Raw genomic sequence first — 24,444 nt, forward strand, 5'->3', positions numbered from 1 at the left:
ACTCGCTGGCCCCGAGGGCTCGCTTGCCACAATCCCGCCATTCGTCGAATCCGATATTCTCTTAGACCCAGCGACACTATCGCATCCTTCGCCTTAGGAATAATGCTATAAGGGCGATAATCGTTCTGTATTATTGCTTCAGTTCTAAACTCGAATGTAATTGGCTACTGCAGTCGGTTTACCGAGAACATTGTAGATTCGTGCGGCCTGCTTCGATGGGATTGGGTCACCGAATCGATTTAATGAGTCGAAACTGCCGCCTTACAGAATATTACAGAGTGGCAGTTTTGTGAAATGAGCTGTTTAACTTTACTGATGTAAATTAAAGATCGAAAATATGGTAAGCTTAACTCTTACTGTGGTATATATTATAGGTAATTTGGTGTCCAATTCACTGCAATCAATTGATTTATTCTACACGTTACAGGTAATTGTATTTTTATACGAGCCATGTGTTTTTTCATGGTATTATTGCACTTAATTGCATAGTTACTGCATTGCTACAGTGACAAGAAAGTACAAACTTACATGTACCGGAAATTTCAAATATACAAAAAATGTATTAAAATCGGCATAACAACTGCTGGTTACATAAACATTTATATTACTCTCAGCTCCATGTAAAACACATTTAAGTATCGACTTACTGTTTCTTATTTGTTTTATTTTCATAATAAGTGAATTATGAAGTGCCTATTGACATTGACCTACAAACACAAAATGAACGATATTTAATATCACTTGTGTAAATATATTTTTTACCAATTGTTTAAAATTCACGGCCACTTGTTTAAATTTACATAAGTAATTTATTTATTTTGTAGTTTGGCTAGGAAAACAAATGCACGATAATTTCCATAGAAATAACTATGGTTATTTATGTTTATATTTTAAATTTCTTTAATTATATTTTTCCTTGTTTTCACGGGATAATTATAATATACAATAGTATACAATACTTAATTAAGTTTTAAGATTATAGGTAGGTACATAAGTAACTTAGTGATGTAATTAGTGTGTAAGCGCCATTATCATTATTATGTTATAGCTCATATAGTGAAGTGGGTACTCTTACAAGGGAAGGTTGTATCAGAGAGAATTCGCCAAGCTAAAACACATAACGTTAGGTATATGATTCTTATTTCCTGTGCGGTTAGAACCTGTGAACGTCAGTCTATTATTTCAGAAGCCTTATGTTTTATTTACGGTTATCACGTTCATTTCTACCAATAGAAAATTTTGCATGACAAGAAATGATAGCTACTATCAGTTTGAAAGAGATCGCGATGGGTGTGAAGCTGAAACAATGAGGTGCCGGGTCACTGGGTCACGGTTTAATTACGACAGTAACTCGGACAGGGCAACTGTGTATATTTTTTGCTAGTCACGTGGGTGAGTTTTTGTCGTAAGGTCGCCAGTTTCTCCCACTCGGAGAAACAATGATATTGTACAGTCTCACTATAGAGCTTCCACTATGTTATTGTATGTTAGACGTTTCCTTATGTCTGGTAAGTAGGTAAAGTTGGTTTTCCTTTGCAGTCGTCAAATATGTATGGGATTTCGAATTTAAAAAAACCAATAATATAATGGAATAAGTACCTATAAGTATTTATTTCTCCATGTTTGTACCACTACATGAGTTTATTACTCAGAATCACATCGACCATTCCAACTCCAGCTGTCCCGATTAAGCCTTGCGCGTAACTAGTAAGTATGTTGATGGATGATATAATTCGCTGCGCTAATAACTCGGCGCGGCGAGTGGACCGGTATGCGCGCCGCTACCGTTATCAGTTTCAATAACGAGATAGTGCCGCCGCTAATTGCTCTATAAACACACTTATCTAGGACATTTGTCCCGCATCCATTGCGCCAGCCAAATTGCAGTAGCGCCACCGGTTTTAAATAACATTCCTATAGCTGCACTGTCATTAGTTACGACGAAATATCGCGAAGATAGAAGCGAAAATGACCTCGAGTAACTGGAACGCAGCGGTGGAACGTATCATAAATTCAACAATATAAGGTTTCTCGCGGCTTCGAGTTTGCGCCATAAGAGATACTCCGGCGGCGGCGCTGTCGTCGTTTGTAGAATAGATCCCCGCTAATCCTGACTTATATTGTGCGCTAGTCTACTGCTTTGTAACGAGCCGTTACAAACCAACCGTCCAACACACCTACCCTCACACCGCAGCCACAAGAGCGCCCGGCGTGTGCGAGACGAGGCGGGGCACCACACAGACGACTCCGGAGAATACAAGGGGCGCGGGGCGACCCGCCTATAAATAGCCGCCGGACCGCCGCTAGAGCACCATTCGCCACCTCCTATTCCGACGAGTGATCATTCCGTTCCCGAGATCCCTCCCCGCACCCATATCTATTCAAGTAATCTATTCACGCACACTAATCTCACATCACCGGTCTCCCCGCGAGGTAGGTTGCTCAACGGACCGAGGCCTCTCGGTTATACGGATGCCTGGGGTGCCTAGTTTAAAGCATCCGTATACCCGACTAGACCCGACACAGTGGGCTGCCTAATTAGCGGAGCGAGGTCCCCCGGAAACGTACATGGATGCCTGGGTTGCCTAGTTGAAAGCATCTGTGTAAGTACCGAACTATACAATCACCGGACACACACCGGCCTTCAGCCACATTCTTGTCGACACAAATACACCCCACAAACCCTGGAACAAGTCCACACGCATCACCGGTATTCGCCCGACCTCCTGTACCTTATATCCTTCCCCTTATTAAGATAGTAACATCCGCGTAGGCCCCTTCAGGGCCCGACCAATATAAATATCAGTAATCGCGATAAGTATTTGTGCATTTATGTAGTGTGTTAATATTAAGTACGTAAGCTGTAAGTACCTTAGATATATAAGTTAACTTGATTGTAAATAAAGCGGGTCCAGTGCCGCCTCAATTGTGTTACACTAATTAATCGGCATTATTAATTCTCACCCCGTACACCTACCGAGGTCATTTCCCTCCAGGGGCCTCAGGATCAAGATCAGGATAGTTAGGACCGCTTCACGGTCATTGTAGATCCCCCCAGGCGACCAGGCACTCCTTCAGAGGCCGGCGTCAAGCTGAGCTAGTCTAAGACCGCTTCCCGGTACATATTAATTGAGAGTTATTAGGTAGGTACCAGCCCTAAGCACTAGGGACGTTAGTCATAAGGGTAAGTATCACATTACAATATAGCACCCAACCCCTACTCTCGGGGAAGGCCAGGCAGGTCGATTCGCCCAGGGGTCGCTCCCCGGTGATCCAAACCAGCTCCTGCCGAGCTGCTACATTACATTTGGCGCCCAACGAAAAATCCACATATTCTCATTAATATCTAATACTATTTAGCCCCCCGTAATAACACGTAATTCACTAGAAATAACCGACCGACCGACTAAACGTTCAAGTTAACTATCTACCCGTAATTGTTCTAAAAATAGACCGACAACCGACCGACCGACCCCGTTTAACAAAAATTACAATTCAAAAGTAAAGAGCACGTAAATTTTTGTTGGTCATTTTATTTAAGTTGTAGTAACCGATTGCAAACTGGCCCCGTTTTATAATAGGTAAATATACAGCATCAAATGCCAACTTCTTGGATTTATAACCTTAGTAAAGAGGAATTAATAAGGGAAAGTAGGGAAAGGAAGCTACCGACCGTAAATTTAACCGTTGACAAGCTGAGGAAGCAGCTGTCCGACCACATCAGAGAAGAAGAGGAGGAGACCTTCGAGATGACATCCGAAGACCAGACCAGAACCGCGAACCAGCTGAACCTGTCATCCATCGTGAGGGAATGGAATATATCGTTCGACACCGCATGCGACCCGGTTGAGTTCATCGAGCGTTTGGATGAACTAACGTCATCAGGTGACGTCCCGCAGGACCGATTACTCCAGGTACTACCTAAGGTACTAAGAGGTAAACCGCTGTTATGGTACAGGAACAACTCCGACAACTGGAAAAAGTGGGAGGACTTCCTAGAAGAATTCAAACTCTTCTTCTACCCGGCGGGATACGAGAAAAACCTGCTTGAGATGATCATCGCACGAAAACAACACCACCGTGAATCTTTCGTCAACTACCTGACCGACATACAAACCCTGATGAGAAGGTACGGAAAAATGACCAAAACCGAAAAAGAAGAAAGAGTCTACGAAAACATGAACGCGAGCTACAAGTACTACATCAAGAAGCAAGACTTCACCAGCCTCGGGGAATTAATAAGACAAGCAGCCGAGTACGAGCAGATCACAGAAGAATCCTCATCTCAACAGTGGAACCACCGACCAGACCGACACCGCCAGACACCGAAAAGTCATCCAGAAACGTCACCAGAACCTCGTAAAATACACGAAAAATACGACAAGACCACATGCTGTTGGAACTGCGGCAAAGCAGGCCACTCACACAAGGAATGCCGGGGCAGGCAAGTACTGTTCTGTAGCCAATGCGGAGTCCTCGGGAGACTTACGCGCAACTGCTGCAGAAGAGAAACCAAGTTCGGAGACACGAACACAACCGCCGAAGAAAACCGACCGGAACACCGAATGTTTGAAGATGTAAAAATAGGTAAAATCACATACCGAGCGTTAGTTGATACAGGCTCCACCAGATCATACATCAGTAGAAACATTTATGAAGAGAACTCGACAAACGCCGACACAGAAAAAGTCACAGGGATGCGAGTAACCGTCGCAGATGGCAGAGTCATGGACGTGAAACTCAAAATAGACCCAGAAATTGAGATACGGCAGAGAAAATTAACACACGAACTCTTCGTACTACCAGCTTATTCACCGCCAAACCTAGTTATTATAGGGATAGACCTCCTAAGAAAGGCAGGAGCCACAATAGTCTGGAACAATAATACCGAAAACACGCCAGAAGAAATCCATGAAACTAAACAACAGGAACCGCTAGTCACACAAGAAACAACACCACCGAACAATAATAAAATTACCGGCCCTAGAAAATCAAAATCCCGCAAGCAAAAGAAAAAACCTAAACAACAACATCCACCAAGGTATCCCGACACAGCGTCTATACAGGAACGAAAAGAATGGTTCGACCGAAAAATGACTGAAACTCGAAATTCGCCTCAAAACGACCCAACATTTATGATTAAAAACAGCTCACTCCATAAACGAATTGTAAATCCGAGATACGGGGTCAAGATCAATGCACAATCGCAGTGGAAATTATGCGTTCCGACATTGAAGAGAAGGTCGATTATCGAACAACACCTTAATGAACCGACAACAACAGGCCACCGAAGCACGGGAAAAATCCTAAAAAGCATTGCCGAAACATATTACTGGCCCGGGATGTACAAAGATGTTCTTCATCATATGAAAAAGTATAAAGAACGACTAAAATCATCGTTATCAAACTCGCTGCAACCAGATTCCACCGAACCGAAGCAGTAATAACCTACCGACTACGTCATCACCCATCGCCAGATGTGCCTAGCCGCGGTACTCATGCGATGCCGAACGAACCGATTATTCCAAACCTACCCTCAATCATCAACATAATGAAGATTGAAGACAAATAGCCATAAAAAGTTAAAACATTTGTATATTTATGACCTAGTCATTCCGTACCGTACCGTAAAAATTTTATTATGATTTAATTATAAATATACAACTGAAAAACCGCAATCTATATTAAAAATATAGAAATAGGTAAAAATGTAAACGCAAATGCACACATTTTACACCGTCCGTCCGTAGTATAATATAATATAAGTAAATAATAGACACACAGACATGTTAAACTTATAACATCCACCTTTTTACATCCAAGTCACAAGTAAAAATTTTGCTCAGACTTAGAATAAAGATTGTTATATTCTTGAACGCAGCCCAATACGTTACTCTGTGAACGTACACAGGTTAGAATTTTAAATGTCAAGTGTCAAACCGAGTAAAATTTCAGCGCAAGGGCACATGCCGTAGGATAAATTTTAAATTATTTGCAATATAAATAATGTAAAAATAAAAAGCTGAAACCGTATACCTAATATAAGTACCAGGAAAATGTATACCAGTACAAAATAAGTTGTACATAGCCTACAATGTAAGTAAAACCAACCATGTATTTTATCCTTGCTCATGTCGTGTAAAAGAAAAATATTCACATCTTTTACGCAGAAAAGAACCCCGAATATACCTGAAACCGAATGTCCTGTTTTACCTGCACCAAGCAAGGATGAAATGCTCATGGACAATACCGTGTAACATTTTTTACCAAAGCTAATAATATTATACTGTGTAAAATTAACCTGATATAAATATCTAAGTAAATAAAATATATCCTGAATCCAGATGATAAAGTAGGAACCCGTTTGTAAACAAATGCACCAGTACATGCACCATTCTCTTAATTTTTCCTTGTATGTATCTACATGACCTGTGAATTTTTACCAGGTAAAAATTCTTCTGCTGAGGGGGGAGAATGTAACGAGCCGTTACAAACCAACCGTCCAACACACCTACCCTCACACCGCAGCCACAAGAGCGCCCGGCGTGTGCGAGACGAGGCGGGGCACCACACAGACGACTCCGGAGAATACAAGGGGCGCGGGGCGACCCGCCTATAAATAGCCGCCGGACCGCCGCTAGAGCACCATTCGCCACCTCCTATTCCGACGAGTGATCATTCCGTTCCCGAGATCCCTCCCCGCACCCATATCTATTCAAGTAATCTATTCACGCACACTAATCTCACATCACCGGTCTCCCCGCGAGGTAGGTTGCTCAACGGACCGAGGCCTCTCGGTTATACGGATGCCTGGGGTGCCTAGTTTAAAGCATCCGTATACCCGACTAGACCCGACACAGTGGGCTGCCTAATTAGCGGAGCGAGGTCCCCCGGAAACGTACATGGATGCATGGGTTGCCTAGTTGAAAGCATCTGTGTAAGTACCGAACTATACAATCACCGGACACACACCGGCCTTCAGCCACATTCTTGTCGACACAAATACACCCCACAAACCCTGGAACAAGTCCACACGCATCACCGGTATTCGCCCGACCTCCTGTACCTTATATCCTTCCCCTTATTAAGATAGTAACATCCGCGTAGGCCCCTTCAGGGCCCGACCAATATAAATATCAGTAATCGCGATAAGTATTTGTGCATTTATGTAGTGTGTTAATATTAAGTACGTAAGCTGTAAGTACCTTAGATATATAAGTTAACTTGATTGTAAATAAAGCGGGTCCAGTGCCGCCTCAATTGTGTTACACTAATTAATCGGCATTATTAATTCTCACCCCGTACACCTACCGAGGTCATTTCCCTCCAGGGGCCTCAGGATCAAGATCAGGATAGTTAGGACCGCTTCACGGTCATTGTAGATCCCCCCAGGCGACCAGGCACTCCTTCAGAGGCCGGCGTCAAGCTGAGCTAGTCTAAGACCGCTTCCCGGTACATATTAATTGAGAGTTATTAGGTAGGTACCAGCCCTAAGCACTAGGGACGTTAGTCATAAGGGTGTAATGTAGCAGCTCAGCAGGAGCTGGTCTGGATCACCGGGGAGCGACCCCTGGGCGAATCGACCTGCCTGGCCTCCCCCGAGAGTAGGGGTTGTGTGCTATATTGTTATGTGATACTTACCCTTATGACTCACGTCCCTGGTGCTTAGGGCTGGTACCTACCTAATAATTCTCAATTAATATGTACCGGGAAGCGGTTTTAGCCTAGCTCAGCTTGGCGCCGGCCTCTGAAGGAGTGCCTGGTCACCTGGGGGGTCTACAATGACCGTGAAGCGGTCCTAGCTGTCCTGATTTTGATCCTGAGGCCCCTGGAGGGAAATAACCTCGGTAGGTGTACGGGGTGAGAACTAATAATGCCGATTAATTAGTGTAACACAATTGAGGCGGCACTGGACCCGCTTTATTTACAACCACTTACTTATATATCTAGGGTACTTACAGCTTATGTACTTAATATTAAACACACTACACAAATGCACAAATACTTGTCACAGTTATCGAAATTTAAATTGATCGGGCCCTGAAGGGGCCTACGCGGACGTTTCTATATATCCTAATAAGGGGAAGGAATATAGGGTACAGGAGGTCGGGCGAATACTGGTGGTGCGTGTCGGTTTGTTCCAGGATTTGTGGAGTGTATTTGTGTTGATAAGAAAGTGCGGCTGAGGGCCGGTGTGTGTTCAGCGATTGTATAGTTCGGTACACGGCCGCTTAACCTAGGCGACCCAGGCGTCCGTGTATTCCGGGGAACCTCGATCCGCTAGTAGGCGACCCACAGCGTAGGGAGGACGGTGTTGTGAGCTTAGTATGCGTGAATAGATACTTAAGATAGATATAGGTGCGGGGAAGGATCTCGGGAGCGGACTGGTCACTCGTCGGAGCAGGAGGTGACGAATGGTGGCCGGGCGGCGGTCCGGCGGCTATTTATAGGCGGGTCGCCCCGCGCCCCTTGTATTCTCCGGAGTCGTCTGTGTGGTGCCCCACCTCGTCTTGCGGGCGCTCTTGCGGCTTCGGAATGTGGGTAGGTGCGGTGGATGGTTTGGTAACGGCTCGTTACATTCTCCCCCCTCAGCAGGAGAATTTTTACCTGGTAAAAATTCACAGGTCATGTAGACAAAGTTAAAGAGAAATGTGCATGTTATTTGTGCATTTGTTACAACAGGTTCCTACTTTATTGTCTTCCTTCATTATCTATACATTATATTTACTTAGACATTCATTTGGGGTTAATCTATCCGAGTTATAATAAGAATTATTAACTTTAGTATGCTACTGTTTGTTCTCTTTACGGTAATAACATTATAAGTGATACATATGTCTAATTTTATTATTTCGGCAGGTTTTCTTATGTGTTCCTGGTTACTTACATATACTTTGTGATCTTATTTTATCGGTCGGATGAACATTGTTCTTTATGTTTCAACTGTGTCTCTCTTATTATGTGTTCTTTGACATTTTAATTTCATTGTACTGGTTATGTTTGTTAGATTTATTAACAAATTTAACAATAAACTTGATAAATGAATACTATGTGTTTTATTTTACAACAACATTGTGACTGTACATGAAAAATTATAACCTCTAATTCTCCTGTACACAGATTACGTTTCGTATGATTTGACAGGTGTGTTTTTCTTTTTATGATTATTCTACGCTTCATGATGACGTTTTATGGACAATATGAGACATCGTGCTGGTGTTGGGATAAAATAACCTATAACCATCCTATAACCTATAAATCTATATAATGGATGAACTAACTTATTGGCCCTAAATAGGTGTTGTTATAGTTTTCCTATTTAGGTGTATTTGTGCATCCGTGTTAGTGGTCGGGTGTACGGTTATGTTATTAACAATATCAACGGGTTAAATTTGAATCTAGGTTATTATTTTGCCTACTTTGCGAATAAACTTAAATTTGTTATTTTACTTACAGGACATTTACAGGACTTGTTTATTATGATTTAATGCTTCACCCATCGTGGCAGACGCGCTAGGCCCCTGGTAGGACCCCTGATTTTCTTCTTCCCCCCTCGCTTTTTCTTTCTCTTTCCCCGTCGTTCTACTTCGTTGTTCACGGTGGATTCCAATGAGTATGACGTCGTTGGAGGTGGCGGTGTCGTCTGCGGGGGTGGTGGCGTCGGTCGGATGTATATGGTCCCGTCTGCCATTATTTCTATCCCTGCTGCTACGGTGTCCTCAGTTTCCGGGATGTGTATTGTCGGCGGAGATGGCGGTGGTGTAGGTGGCTCGGTGATGATTGCTAGCGCCCCGTCCGCCCGGATCACGATCTCCGACGGCTTCCCGGTCACTATGAGGTTGCCTTCGCTTGTTGCTGTGGACATGTTGTGTCTTCAACTGGCCGATTTCTTCTTCGTCTTGCGTATTTACCGGTTGATAATTGTATTTGAGGGTAGTTGTGGTTGTTATTCATGGGCCTGTTTCATACGAGTTGCGGTCGAGTTTTAATTAAGTATTTTATTAGTTGTTATATGTTTTGAGGTCCTTTATGTGGGCTATGTATTTTCTATGATTATGCATGTGTTTTAATTCGAATATTACAGGTGACTTTTTGTCCGTTATTATATACGGTCCGGAGTATTTCGGTGCTAGTTTAGCGCAGAAGTTTTTATCTGCGCATGATAATGGGAATTCTCTTTTTAATACGGTTTCGTTTATTCTTGGGTACCATGTTCTTTTGTTACTGTCGTAGTGTCGCTTTTGTTGTAGCGATGCCTTATTTTGGTTGATTTTCGCGATTTCGTAGATCTCTTCCATGTTTGATTTGTCTTTGATAGTTGCCACGGGGAACTGGTTTTTATCTCTTGGCATTCTCAGTTCTCTTCCGAACATTAGGAATGCTGGTGTGTACTGTGTCGATTCTTGTATCGATGTATTAAGTGCGAAGTTGAATTCTGGTAGGAATTGGTCCCATTTCTTATGATTTTCGTTTATGAATGTTGCGATCATGGTGCCGAGTGTTTTGTTGACTCGTTCCGTGGGATTTGATTGCGGCGAGTATGGTGCGGTTAGTTCGTGTTTTATGTCGTATTTCTTTAGTTCGTCTGTGAACTGTTTGCTCACAAATTGTCTTCCGTTATCGCTTACGACGGTCGTGGTGCACCCGTACTTCATGATCACGCATTCTTTCAGTGCCTTGGTTATTGTCGGCGCTGTCGCGGTCCTTAGCGGTCTTATCTCGCTCCATTTGGTAAATTTGTCGTGGAATACTATGATCCATATGTGTCCGTTTGAGGAGCGCGGCAGTGGTCCGATCAGGTCGGTAGTGATGGTTTGCCATGGTCCTTCGGGGTTGTTAATGTGCATTTGGCCGGGTCTCTTTTCTTGTGACGTCTTGTGTGTTTGGCAGTTCATGCATTTCTTTACGTATCTGAGTACGTCTCGGTACATCCCCGGCCAGTAGTACCTCTGGGCTATTCTTTTCATGGTTTTCCCGGCTCCTAGGTGGCCTGCGGTTGGTTCGTCGTGGTTTTCTTTAATGGTTTGTGTTCGGTCGGATGCTGGTATGCATAGTTTCCACTCGGATTCGGTGTTTATTTTGAGTCCGTAGGAGGGATTTGATATCTTTTTATATAATTTGTCGTTTTTAATGCAGAATGATGGGTCGGCATCCGGTGATTTCAGTGTTTCGGAATGTTTTCTTTCATACCAATCTTTTTTGTCTTCGATTGTGGCCAGTGCTGGGTTTCTTGATAGTTGGTCTGCTATTTGGTTATTTTTTCCGGGCCTGTACTCGATGTTGAAGTCGTATTGTTGGAGTTCTAGTGCCCATCGTGCCAGCCTTCCTGATGGGTTTTTCAGTGTGTTGAGCCACTTCAATGCTTGATGGTCTGTTATGACTGTGAACTGGTATCCTTCCAGGAATGCTTTCATTTTCTTCACTCCCCATACCACTGCTAGGCATTCTTTCTCTGCGGTTGTGTATCTTGTTTCAGGGGCGCTTAGTGATCTGCTTGCGTACATGATTACTTTCTTTTCTCCTTCTTGTTCCTGCATTAGGACGGCTCCGATTCCTACGTCGCTTGCGTCTGTTTCGAGGATGAATGGTCTGGTGAAGTCCGCTCTTGTGAGGATTGGACTCTGTGTTATTATCTTCTTGATTTCTCTGAATGCGTTTTCTTGTGGTTCGCCCCATTCGAACTTCCTATTCTTTTTCAATAGGGTAATTAGTGGGGCCATGACGTTGGCGTAATTCGGTATGAATTTTCTGTACCATGACGTCATGCCTATGAATCTTCTTGTTTCTTTTATTGTGGTCGGCGGTTTCATCTCGTTGATTGCTTGTATTTTGCTTGCGTCCATTTTAATTCCTTCTCTTGTTACTATATGTCCCAAGTACTCTAGTTCCGGTTTGCAGAATTCGCATTTATCTATGTTGATTTGGAGTCTTGCTTCTCTTATCCTCTTGAATATTTCTTTCAGGTGGGTTATGTGTTCGGTAAAGGTTTCACTGCACACAATAATATCGTCGCAGTAAACATATGCGTTCGGTTCTAACTCTGGTCCGATTACTCTGTCGAGTAGCCGCTGGAATGTAGATCCGCTGGAGTGCAATCCGAATGGCATGACTCGGAATTGGAAGAGTCCTCTGCCTGGGACGGTGAAGGCGGTCACCCGTTTGCTTTCGTCTGCGAGTTTCACGTTCCAGTATCCGTTTTTCAGGTCAATCTTTGAGAACCAGTTCGCTCTGATCAGCTTCTCTAGTGTGTGGTCAATTTGTGGCAACGGGTACGCGTCCTTCTCTGATGCTTCGTTTACTTTCCTGAAGTCTATGCAGAATCTGTACTTCCCGTTTTCTTTCTTTGCCAGTACTACCGGTGAGCTGTATGGGCTGTCTGATTTTTCTATTATACCGTTTTGTAGCATTTCTTGTACGTGTTCGTCGATTATTTGTTGAAGCTTCGGGTTTCTTGGATAATATTTTTGTTTTATTGGTTCGTTGTGCTTCATTTTGATTCTATGTTCTACCCATGTGTTTCCTTTTGGGCTTTTCTCGCAGCGTTCGAATTCGGTTCTTATTGTTTCTTCTAGGATTTTCTGTTGGTGTTCTGTTAGTTCGGTAGACTTCTGTATCCTGAACGGTGGTTTTGTTTGTTTTTCGGTTCGGGTTTCATGTGGTGTTTCTTTTACGTCGTTGTTCCAATTTATCGTGGCTCCTGTTCTTTTCAGAATGTCCATTCCTATAATTACTAGGTTTGATGGTTTTTCTGTTGGAAGTACGAATAGTTCGTGGGTTATTTTTCTTTGTTGAATTTCTATTTCTGGGTAAATTCTGTGTTCTATGTCTACTGTTCTGCCGTCTGCGACTGTTATTTTCATCCTCGAAATTTTTTCCTTGTCGGGGTTCTTTGAATTCTCTTCGTATATTTCTTTGCTGATGTATGATCTTGTTGATCCGGTGTCGACTAATGCTTTGTAGGTTCTATCTCCTATTTTTATTGTTTCAAATATGCGGTTTTCTGGGCGGTGTTCTTCTACGGTTAAATAAGTGTCTCCGACTCTCGCTGGTCTTTTGCAACAGTTGCGTGTCAGCCTTCCGAGTAACCCACACTGGCTGCAGAAGATGACTTGTCGTCCACGGCACTCCTTATGTGAATGTCCTGGTTTTCCACAGTTCCAGCAGCATGTGTTCTTGTCGTATTTCGGATGTATTGTGCGGTTTTCTGCGTTCCTCGACTGTATGTTTTTCGGTGGGTGGCTTTGTTGGTCTGGCCGGTGGTTCCATTGTTGTGACGTTGACGCTCCCTCTGTAGTCGGTGTGAATCTTGTGTTGGTTCTGTATCTTTCTTCACAAATTTGTTCGTAGTCGGCCGCTTGTTTTATGAGTTCCCCGAGGCTGCTGAAGTCTTGTCTTTTTATATAGTATTTATAATTCGCGTTCATGTTTTCGTATATTCGGTCTTCCTTGTCCTTTTTTGTCATTTTTCCGTATCTGCGCATTAGCGTTTGGATGTCGGTTAGGTAGTCGACGAAAGATTCGCGGTATTTTTGTTTTCTCGCTATTATTTTTTCTTGTAAGTTTTTCTCATATCCCGCTGGGTAGTAAAATAGTTTAAAATCTTCCAAAAATTCTTCCCATTTTTCCCAGTTATCGCAATTATTCCTGTGCCACAATAAAGGTTTGCCTCTTAATATTTTCGGTAGGATTTGAAGTAGGCGTTCCTGTGGGATATCGCCCGTTGCTGTTAGCTCTTCTAGCCGTTCGATGAACTCGACCGGGTCGCATGTGGCGTCGAAATAAATGTTCCACTCCTTCACGATGGCTGACAGACTTGGTTGGTTCGCGGTTCTTCCCTGGTCTTCGGACGTCATTTCGAATGGCTCCTCCTCTTCCTCTCTAACGTAGTCGGACAGCTGTTTTCTCAATTTGTCTACGGTTAAATCTATGGTTGGTAGTTTCCTTTCCTTGCTTTCCCTTATTAATTCCTCCTTACTAAGGTTATAAATCCAAGAAGTTGGCATTTGATGCTGTATGTTTGTATATGTTTACCTACTATAAAACGGGGCCAGTTCGCAGTAATTGGTTACGGAAATTTGAAAAAAAAAACTTTAACAAGAAATTGTTTACAACTGTATATAATTTTTGCTCTTTATTTCTGAGTTGTAATTTTTGTTAAACGGGGTCGGTCGGTCGGTCGTAGATCTATTTTTAGAATAACTACGGGTCGCTAGTTAAGTTGCGCGGTTAGTCGGTCGGTCGGTTATTTCTAATGATTTACAAGTTATTACGGGGGGCTAAATAATATTAAATATTGATGAGAATTGGTGGATTTTACGTTGGGCGCCAAATGTAATGTAGCAGCTCAGCAGGAGCTGGTCTGGATCACCGGGGAGCGACCCCTGGGCGAATCGACCTGCCTGGCCTCCCCCGAGAGTAGGGGTTGTGTGCTATATTGTTATGTGATACTTACCCTTATGACTCACGTCCCTGGTGCTTAGGGCTGGTACCTACCTAATAATTCTCAATTAATATGTACCGGGAAGCGGTTTTAGCCTAGCTCAGCTTGGCGCCGGCCTCTGAAGGAGTGCCTGGTCACCTGGGGGGTCTACAATGACCGTGAAGCGGTCCTAGCTGTCCTGATTTTGATCCTGAGGCCCCTGGAGGGAAATAACCTCGGTAGGTGTACGGGGTGAGAACTAATAATGCCGATTAATTAGTGTAACACAATTGAGGCGGCACTGGACCCGCTTTATTTACAACCACTTACTTATATATCTAGGGTACTTACAGCTTATGTACTTAATATTAAACACACTACACAAATGCACAAATACTTGTCACAGTTATCGAAATTTAAATTGATCGGGCCCTGAAGGGGCCTACGCGGACGTTTCTATATATCCTAATAAGGGGAAGGAATATAGGGTACAGGAGGTCGGGCGAATACTGGTGGTGCGTGTCGGTTTGTTCCAGGATTTGTGGAGTGTATTTGTGTTGATAAGAAAGTGCGGCTGAGGGCCGGTGTGTGTTCAGCGATTGTATAGTTCGGTACACGGCCGCTTAACCTAGGCGACCCAGGCGTCCGTGTATTCCGGGGAACCTCGATCCGCTAGTAGGCGACCCACAGCGTAGGGAGGACGGTGTTGTGAGCTTAGTATGCGTGAATAGATACTTAAGATAGATATAGGTGCGGGGAAGGATCTCGGGAGCGGACTGGTCACTCGTCGGAGCAGGAGGTGACGAATGGTGGCCGGGCGGCGGTCCGGCGGCTATTTATAGGCGGGTCGCCCCGCGCCCCTTGTATTCTCCGGAGTCGTCTGTGTGGTGCCCCACCTCGTCTTGCGGGCGCTCTTGCGGCTTCGGAATGTGGGTAGGTGCGGTGGATGGTTTGGTAACGGCTCGTTACAAGGGTAAGTATCACATTACAATATAGCACCCAACCCCTACTCTCGGGGAAGGCCAGGCAGGTCGATTCGCCCAGGGGTCGCTCCCCGGTGATCCAAACCAGCTCCTGCCGAGCTGCTACATTACAGCTTTAAAAACTTAATGAAATATTGCGCCAGTTTTATTACTAAGGATTTGTTCGTGTACAGTACGCGGTGTTTGTATGTGACGCGTTATGCTGATAGCATTAGCGTTGCATGTAAGCAAGCGTGAATGCGTTGTTGCAGCCCAGTGACCCAGACTGTCATAAGACTGTACTCGGAACTCCTTAGCAATTAGTTCCATGCCTTTTCTCCGGTTGTCTTCAGTGGAGCAGACTATAATAGCGCACTCTAAACTTCTGCTTAGGCAAGGGGAAGCAGGGGTGGGTAGGTAAATATTTTCCCTTTGTTTTGTTATGCTTGTGAGTTAGCGACGCGGAATTGTCGGATTACAGAACTCGTGAGTTGTTAGGTCAACACAACTGTGTCCCACAATAAGCATTCTAATTATTATCGACAGTAAAGTAAGAGGCATCTTATTCGCGTTTATACAGCTGTGTGTGTTATAAAATAGCTAGTACAGATGTGAAAAAACATCTGTACCGGGGCGATAGATACAGACTAAGCATTCCTCAAGTAGTAAACTAATAACAAACAGTATCCAAACTGCTTACGCAGCTGAGTCTATTTTTCTGCTCAGCCGAGTGGCCAGCACGCGCGGCGCCGTGCCGCGTCATCAAGGAGGACGCACGCAAATGTGTTTCAAAAAAGAACATAATACAAATTTCGGGCGTTTGTCGTAAATTCGGTGATTTACGTCTGTCCCCCCTTTACAACGGCCATCCGTTCGCTCGGACTTCCTTTCGTGGCGCCGTGTAAATAAACCTCGGTGTGTTTTGTTTGCCAGTTTAACGGTTGTAAATTGTATGAGAAAAACAGGAGTTACTGGGACCGAATGCTCCGGGCGCGCGGCTACTCACTTACATATTTATAAGCGGCCATTATAAAAAGCGCTACAGTTCTTCGGCTGAAGATTTACATGGCGAGTCTTTTGTTTTTCATTCAGGTAATAGGTTTTTTAATGTTTGATATCCTTGCAAGAGTTGCAAGGTAGTTTTATCATTTTATCTAGTGCTGGAAACTTTCACCCATTATCCGTGTAGCTTGTGACGCCGCGGGTGCAGCCATTATTGTGATAAAATTTCAGAGGCGGATGTTTTCATATTTGCGATATGACAAGTGGACGATATGGAGCTCCAATTTATCGCGAGTGTGATACGCATTTGAATGCCTCGCTTTGAACCTGACTGAACTGTCAACTTGTGAATAAAAGAGGCATTGCCTCGCCTTATTTACCAACGTATAGCATAAGTAGAGCTGCATTATGAATGGGTGTTTAATGGAACAATGATGAATTTAGCGCACGGCCCAACAAATCTTTATCTGTTCTTACATAAGTATGTTTATTCTCGGCGCAGAGAACACCGCGATGGCAGCGGATGCCGGGTAGTTGATCATCTCTTCCACTACACAAGTCATGTTTTATTGCCCCTGCGGCGGAGCGGGATCGGAAGTCCAATTCAGCAGATACTCACCTGCGAAATTCCATCCTGTTGCCGGCTTCCTCGTGCAAATAAACCTCGTCGCTTTGTTTGTCGGCTTAGTGGTTGTAAATTGTGGGGTAATAACGGAGTGAGCGCGGCTTACCCGCACGCTCGGCTGCGTCGCGCGGATCCACGTCCAATGGCTTAACTCTGTGATTATTTTATTCGATATCCCGACGCTCCCACCTTCTGAGAAGGCATTTCTCTTTCGCCCAAAATAAAATAGGTACACGTATTGGCGTTAAAAATGTATCTTTGGCCCATCCATCAATTTCGCTATCGATCAAGTATCCTTTCTAACGCCGCAAAAAAATGTGATTGACAACATAAGGCCTATTTTTTGGGTTGATAGATAACTTAGTTACTTAAACAACGAACTTTTGCCGAACCTCCCTTTGTTTTTTGTTTATAGGAAAGTATGGATTGGGTAATTTTAACGTGTTTTGATCGGTGGATGGTGTGGAAGTGTTTTGCGTTCACGTTCTCACAAACTGGTTGGATGCTCAGCTAGTGATGTCGGTTGCGGTGGCTATGGCCGTGTCCCGGAAGCAATACAGCTCTTAACCCTCTGCATATTCATAGAGCCAGCACACGAGTGTTTCCTGCATATCGTACATCTCACGCCCACCTAACTTCATATTTTAAAAATATCATTTTTAATTCAGAATTCTTTCCCGCAATGCGCTCTGCGTTTGGAAGTTAATTTGCCAGAATGCTACGAAAATAGTTAATGCCCCTTTTTTCGCTCAAGTAACGTTGGTGCCGTTTTAATTTACGCTTGTTCGCTGTGTTTGCACAACGAGAGGTTATTTTATTATGCTACCTCCCACTCGTGCTTTGTTATTGAGTTTAAATGTAACAATGGTTTTTCAAGATAATGTTTATTATACAAACTTTTATACTGTAGGAGCCGATTCGAAGAATAGCAGGCTTCGACCTTTTCTTATTAAATCAATTCGAAGAAACTACGGGCTATATATTCGAAATGTCAGAGGTAACCCACCTGCTTTTTTGCTATTCGTATCGCTTTTTAGAGCTGCGGTACTCAGTATTCTCGCTCGCAAACTTACATGTCAAGTGAATTCCGCATCGCTTGGCAAGTCGGAATAGCCGGTGCTGGCGCGGGTGGCGCGACTTGCCTACACGGGTCACGTCGGGCATTGTCGCTCGCTCGCTGACTCTTGTTTTTCTTCGGTCAAAATAAATTCCCACGGTTCATACGAGGTTGTTCTGCCGCCCCCGTAAATGTGCTGTGATGTGACTGACTTACTGACATTTTAGTGGGTGGCGACTGGCGCTCGACGTTTTTAAAGTTTAGGGGTGCTTTTCCACCAGATATGTGCTATGCTAAATGCTACGTTGCTATAGATGCGTTTGATATCCACCAATCGTATTCATTGGGGCACATAGGTACAACGGCACTGATAAGAACGGAATGATTTCGATCAGGTCTTCGCAGCACAACTCCATATCACATCTTTGGTGGAAAGACAGCCTAAGAGTTCGTGTTGAACTTCATGCTACGGTTAGAAGTGCTAGTGCCTTTATATAAATATGTTGTAGATTTATTTATATTTATCACTTCTTATTGATACAGAATTAGATATTAACAAAAATAATATAAAAAAGCATAGTAAATATTAAACTAAGACTGAAAAGAAAAATTGTTTATGTGTACTTAGCTTTAACTAGCGAGAAAACGTACTCGTAGGCAATGTGTGTGTAACATTTTACGCAAACATAAAATGTAATTGTCTGGAATTGAATGGCAGGTGGGATGTTAGCGAAATTAAAAGGTTAAAGATAGGTTGTTTCTACAGGCTCTACATGTATAGGTTACTGTTTTAACAAATTCAATTGCGTTTATTACCACTGTAAAGAAGCAAAGTATGTACCAACTTCCCGTCTTTTTATTTCAGTGTGTATCTATCTGTATATCTGTAGATGTGTTAGTGCGTGGAAGGATGTTGTCACCAGGGCCCGGCCCGGTAACCCCTTAGAGGGTTTTTGATAGGGTTTTTTGATAGGGTTTAATTAATCAAACCATTTTCACTAAAACCCGAACCAATTTGGTTACCAAACCCTTTCAAGACTTTGGTTACCCCAAGAAAGTGTTTTTGTAAATGACATATAGAGGGTTTACTTAAGTCGTTCATTTGGGTTCAAATAAACCCTATCGGTTCGAACTCTCGGTTCGAACTCTCAGCTCGAGCTCTCGGCTCGGGTCTGTCTTCGCGGGGCACTCGGGTAGACTCGGATATTATACTGTGACGTGCCATCGTATATTTTTGTTTTGATTTGACAATTGAGTATTCAGAGTTTACATTATTTGTGTTTTTGCATGTTGAGCAGGGTGGAACTTTATTAGTGGTCAATCCAGTAGCCCGTAGACCGATACATGATTTAGGTAACTGCCTATTTTTTTCAGTTGTGGTTCAGTCCTAGTGTTGCGTAGACCAAATTTGGAGTTTATATTTTTTATTTCAATAAAATAATAATATGGGTGATCGTATTGAGTGCTGCTGTTTCTTACATTGCTTACTAATTAATTTACAAATGCGGAGTTTCTGATTTTCCTCTTCATGTGTAGTATTAGGCTGCAGTTATACTCGGCGAGGTTTATAGTTATAGGTTAATGGGAAATACCTTCTCTAATATTTTTAGTAAATTATATTTGAGTCCTTTAAAATAACTTTATTTTAATGTATCCGTTCTTTGTGTAAACATAAAGCTTGAGATAGAATGTAGGTACCAAGTTATATAATTGACATTATTTACTGATAAAATTCACTCTGGATCTGCATACCGAGGTAACGTCAATGTATCCAACATAGCCCACAGTATAAAAGGGTGTAACTCAAAATTTAACAAAAAATGTTACGTCATTATTTTCAGAATATTGGAGAATTGGCAGATCACTGCTCTTACGGTGACGGAAATCATCGTCTAATTGTATTGTAATGCGGTGGATCAACGTTTAGCCGGATTGTCATTTCTTTACGTTCTTCAATACGGCGGCCCACGTTTAGCCGCATCGTACTACAACTGGAATTGTATGTTTACCATGTCCATAATAAGAATTACATTACAGCTGAAGGAATTTTGTGGTATCGGTAGTTTAAAAACCATTTTGTAACAGTAATAGAGTAAGCCCCTGTTTCACAATGTCTGGTTAGTCGCTACCTGTCGGATAAAATACATGCTGTCACTGTCTAAAAAATAATAATAGAGAGTGACAGCATGTATTTTATCCGTCAGGTAGCTACTAACCAGACATTGTGAAACAGACCCTAAATCTATCTTACGTACTTCCATTAAAGTATGAAAATACTGTTCCATAGGTACTACTCGGATTCCAGGATCTTCGGAATTATTGTTCTTCATCTTCATCATCATTATTTATTTTGTTTATTTTGAAAATTGTTCTTGAAGTCACCGTTCCCATCAGCTTGATGACATTGAATAACACAACTTAACCAATAAAGATACACTTAAATACCAGTTTTATACTTAGGTAAAAGTTTATTTTGGCTCTACTGAAAAGTTTAAAAAATGGATATTGCCCCTCATGGTTCTGATGTCGACATTTGTAGAATGACAACTCATTTGATGACAAGTTTTGCAAAAAAGTACTTGTATTCTTAGAAGGAAGGACTATTTTGCAATAGCAAACAATAGCGGTTGAAAACCCTTTGTGATAGGGTTTTAAAAACACTTCGTGATAGGGTTTTAAAAACACTTCGTAAAGGGTTTTAAAACCTCTTTGTAAAGGGTTACCAAATGAACAGGGTTACCAAATTAACTGGGTTATGCAATGAACGAATTAACCTGATCATAGGGTTTGAAGTGGTAACCATTTGGTTTGGGTAAGTGGTTTTACGATAAAGCCAATTGAATGAATAACCCATTGAAAGGGTTTTTCACGGGAAAGGGTTGTCCGGGCCCTGGTTGTCACATAAATTTTAGGTTAGAATTATCACAGAATATGAACATGTAGTATTAAAAAAAAATCATGCATAATATAAAAAAAATGCTGGTCTGGCCTGGTAAAAACAGCCGTTTTCTTTTCTATCCGTTTTTTGGTCTACCAAATAAACAAACGTTTTATAGGTCTTCATGAATGGTCTTTTTACTGCTATCTCGATAGTTATTTCGGTGAAAGCAGTTACGAAAACTGCTTTAATAATTGCATTTGGCATACTGGCATTTTTGTCACGACACGTGGGGGTGCTAGTTTCCCTCTCAAACCCGACAAATCAGGCGACCAGTCCTTGTGTTGATGGTCCACTAGTCTAATCTTCACCTTCTACGCTTTTCATAGCATGTTGTTGTACACACGAGGTGAAAATCTTAAACAAAGGGAATGAATTTAATAAAATTATAAATAACACAGGTAGTCCTATTAAAGATTGCTTCAATATAATTTAATTTATACTTAATGTACCTATTCGTTTATATTATTATTACATGTACTTAAGATAGTTCTCATCATAAATTTCTTACCTTGTATGCTTTGATTATAAGCTTCTATGTTACTTTATTTAATTTTTCTTCTCATAGTCCGCCATTAGAAAATGCTTCTTATGTAGTGTGCATTGTGTCCGTTTTTCACTCACAGTTGTGTATTATATTATTATGAAACTGTCTTACAGTTGTGTTCAGCCGGACGGCACGGGCTGGTCTGAGCGCTGAAGCAAGTCAGCGATGGCGATCGGTCTCGCTCGCGCGCTGAAACCCCGAAGGCTCTTCGTTCTTTTCCAGTCATACCCACTATTTGTCTCTAATTTTATTTATAAAAAATTTGTACTACCTATATCCAATATTATTACATTATCTATACATGTGTATATACTTATGATATGTATTTACTATTGGTATTTAAGTATTATATCTATTTATTTATAATATTACCGTATTATTATTATATTGTACACTTAGGTATCAGATGTCTCAATAGATGGGAGATAGTCACGGAAGGACGCGACTGAAAATCAGTGCCGCGTCAGGTGGGTGGATGCCACCTCACTTGAAGCGGTGTAAGCTGAGGCGCGGGCCTTTTCGGTGCTGGACAACACACACCGCTATTACCTACTTATAAGTCTATATTATATAAGGTTTTTTATTTGTTATTTTCTTTTTTTTGTTTTTGTGTTTTTTCTTGTGGATTTTTGGTGTGTGCTGTGTGGTGTACCGAATAAAGAATTTTTATCTTTATCTTATCTTTATCATTTTATTCACCACCACATAAATATCTGCGCTCATAGTTGCCGAACGGTGAAATGCACCGGAAAATCATTTTCATCACAAGTTACTGTTTAAAGCGGCGTAAAATTAAATAACTATGGCGGTTTACTGCCAAAATAACATGACGAATATTTCACTAATGAACCGCTTTCACGCTCACCTCACTGATTGGTAAATACGGGGTTTTTTCATTTAATTATGATCGTGCCATGGTTTCGTGCCTTATTAATTCGAATACATATTTGCCTATAGGTACACCGAAATGAAACCAATCGAATGCGAAATATACTGGGGTGATAACATTTTTAAATGAATTTAAAACGTAAATTTATAATATTATATATATACTCGTAGGTTTCTAATAGGTGTAAAACACTTATTGTTATTACGGTGACTAATAAAATTAGATAGAATAGAAAAGTAATATCTGATTCAGTAGGTAGGTAAAGCATTGGCCACAGATGGACACATATACCTATCTACACTAAAAATAAAAAGTCAAACTATTCACACCCCTATTTTTTATTTCGGGCAACGATGTAGTTGCGAGCGATCATTATAGATGAATTTGCAACCTGTTATGTTTGTGCGACTGTACTTTCATTCGTTAAATTGAAAAGAATCGTAACATTGTTCTGAGGATATTAGGCTTATTTGGGTAACGCAGTCGACCGTAAGAAAGATCCCCCGAATGAAATAAGTGAGTGAATGGAATAAATGAAACGCTCAGTAAAATGAGTACAGAGCGTTCATCGTAACAATTCCGCTGAGCCAAGCAATTATAGTCTTACGAGTGGAAGTTATAAGACCCCGGGGAATTCTCAAGATAAATGCTCGAAAGGCTGCGGCACTTTAAACATTTCTTAGTAATTTACTTACAGCAGAAACCCCAGTTTCGGCCTCGAGTGTTTGCTGGATCACCTTCCCGGGGTTGCTTCGTTGTTTGACACTCGGGTTTTTGCACTGAAATTGTCTAAATACTCTGTGGCTATTACTTCATCGTCATTTGTACGGTCGCTGAATTGATTGAAATAAATAGTATGATATAATTATTCAGCTTGATAATGAAAACTGTACAATATTAGCTAGTGTTACTTGACTTATGAAAATTCTTTAGTATGCATGTATATAATGTGTCTGTCTACAAATATCTTCGTAATTATTATGTGTATTTTTGCAAGTAGCAATGTAAATATACGAGCCGCCGCGCCGGTACGTCCGCAAAATAACGACTCCCGCATCCGGGCCGTTAAACCCCCGAGCGGAATGTGACGACTATCGATAAAGCACCGAATGAATATTAAATTAATTCACGTATTTAGTCGGAAAATACGGCAATTAACGGCGACGCTGTTGTGTGCGTTTATGAGGTGATAAAGTGGTGTACGATATGCCTCGAGCAGATTGGCGCCCAACGTGGGCCGGCCAGTGGTAGGTTTGCTCCGGGCGATAGCATTTGTTCTATATAATTATGTGGCTTTTACGATAAGTTTCAAAATGATAGTGCTTTTAAAAGCATATTGCAAATGACTATCACAAAAATCATTCTTCTAATACTCAGATATTGTATTGCGGAATTTTGAATAAAATGACCAATCAAAACATTTCTTTTTGTATGAATAATAACTTTGAATCATATTATGATTCTGTTATCGCTAAACGTTTATTAATATGAGCATGACCTGACCATTGGGTTTTATCTTTATGATTGACTTAGCCAGCGCGGGTTAACCCCCGGGCGAGGCGTCATTATAAATGACGTTACGGCAGTTATTTATCAACACACACACACAAACACACACACACACGCACACACACACATTAAATAAAATGCTTAATAACCTCATGCGCAGTGAAAGGTTTAAAATGTTTTTTTTTTGTTTCAGGTGAGTGCCTTCGTCGTCCGTGGTTGGGGATTTAGATTTGTAATAGTGAGTGTTGTCTTTGTCGGTTTTGATTACGAAAATGGTATTCACGTGTCTGCACAAGTAAAAGGCACGTGAGAGGTTAAATAATTTACAAGCAAGTAGTGTATACTTACGAGTACGGAGTATAAATAATAATAATATGGAATGTAATTCTACGTAAACAATTGAAGTAAATACCAAAATAATACGCAGAATGCTTGTTTCGAACTTCCTCAGACCATTTGGTACGCGCAATAAAATACCACATGAGATGTACTTAGT

At 41.9% G+C, this 24,444-nt stretch overlaps 1 protein-coding gene and 1 long non-coding RNA gene across 5 annotated transcripts in view; one reads left to right on the top strand and one right to left on the bottom strand.

The window, feature by feature from the left end:
- Nucleotides 1-24,444, top strand: part of LOC105393727 (furin-like protease 2) — a 173,804-nt gene that overhangs the window by 13,811 nt on the left and 135,549 nt on the right. The window lies entirely within an intron of this gene.
- LOC125490159 lies at nt 7,881-9,444 on the bottom strand. The gene is made up of 2 exons (XR_007267510.1): nt 8,888-9,444; nt 7,881-8,607 (listed from the first exon to the last, which is right to left on the bottom strand). It is a non-coding gene; the product is annotated as an uncharacterized LOC125490159 (long non-coding RNA).

The sequence above is a fragment of the Plutella xylostella genome, chromosome 21 (assembly GCF_932276165.1).
Source record: "Plutella xylostella chromosome 21, ilPluXylo3.1, whole genome shotgun sequence".
Taxonomy (NCBI): Eukaryota; Metazoa; Arthropoda; class Insecta; order Lepidoptera; family Plutellidae; genus Plutella; species Plutella xylostella.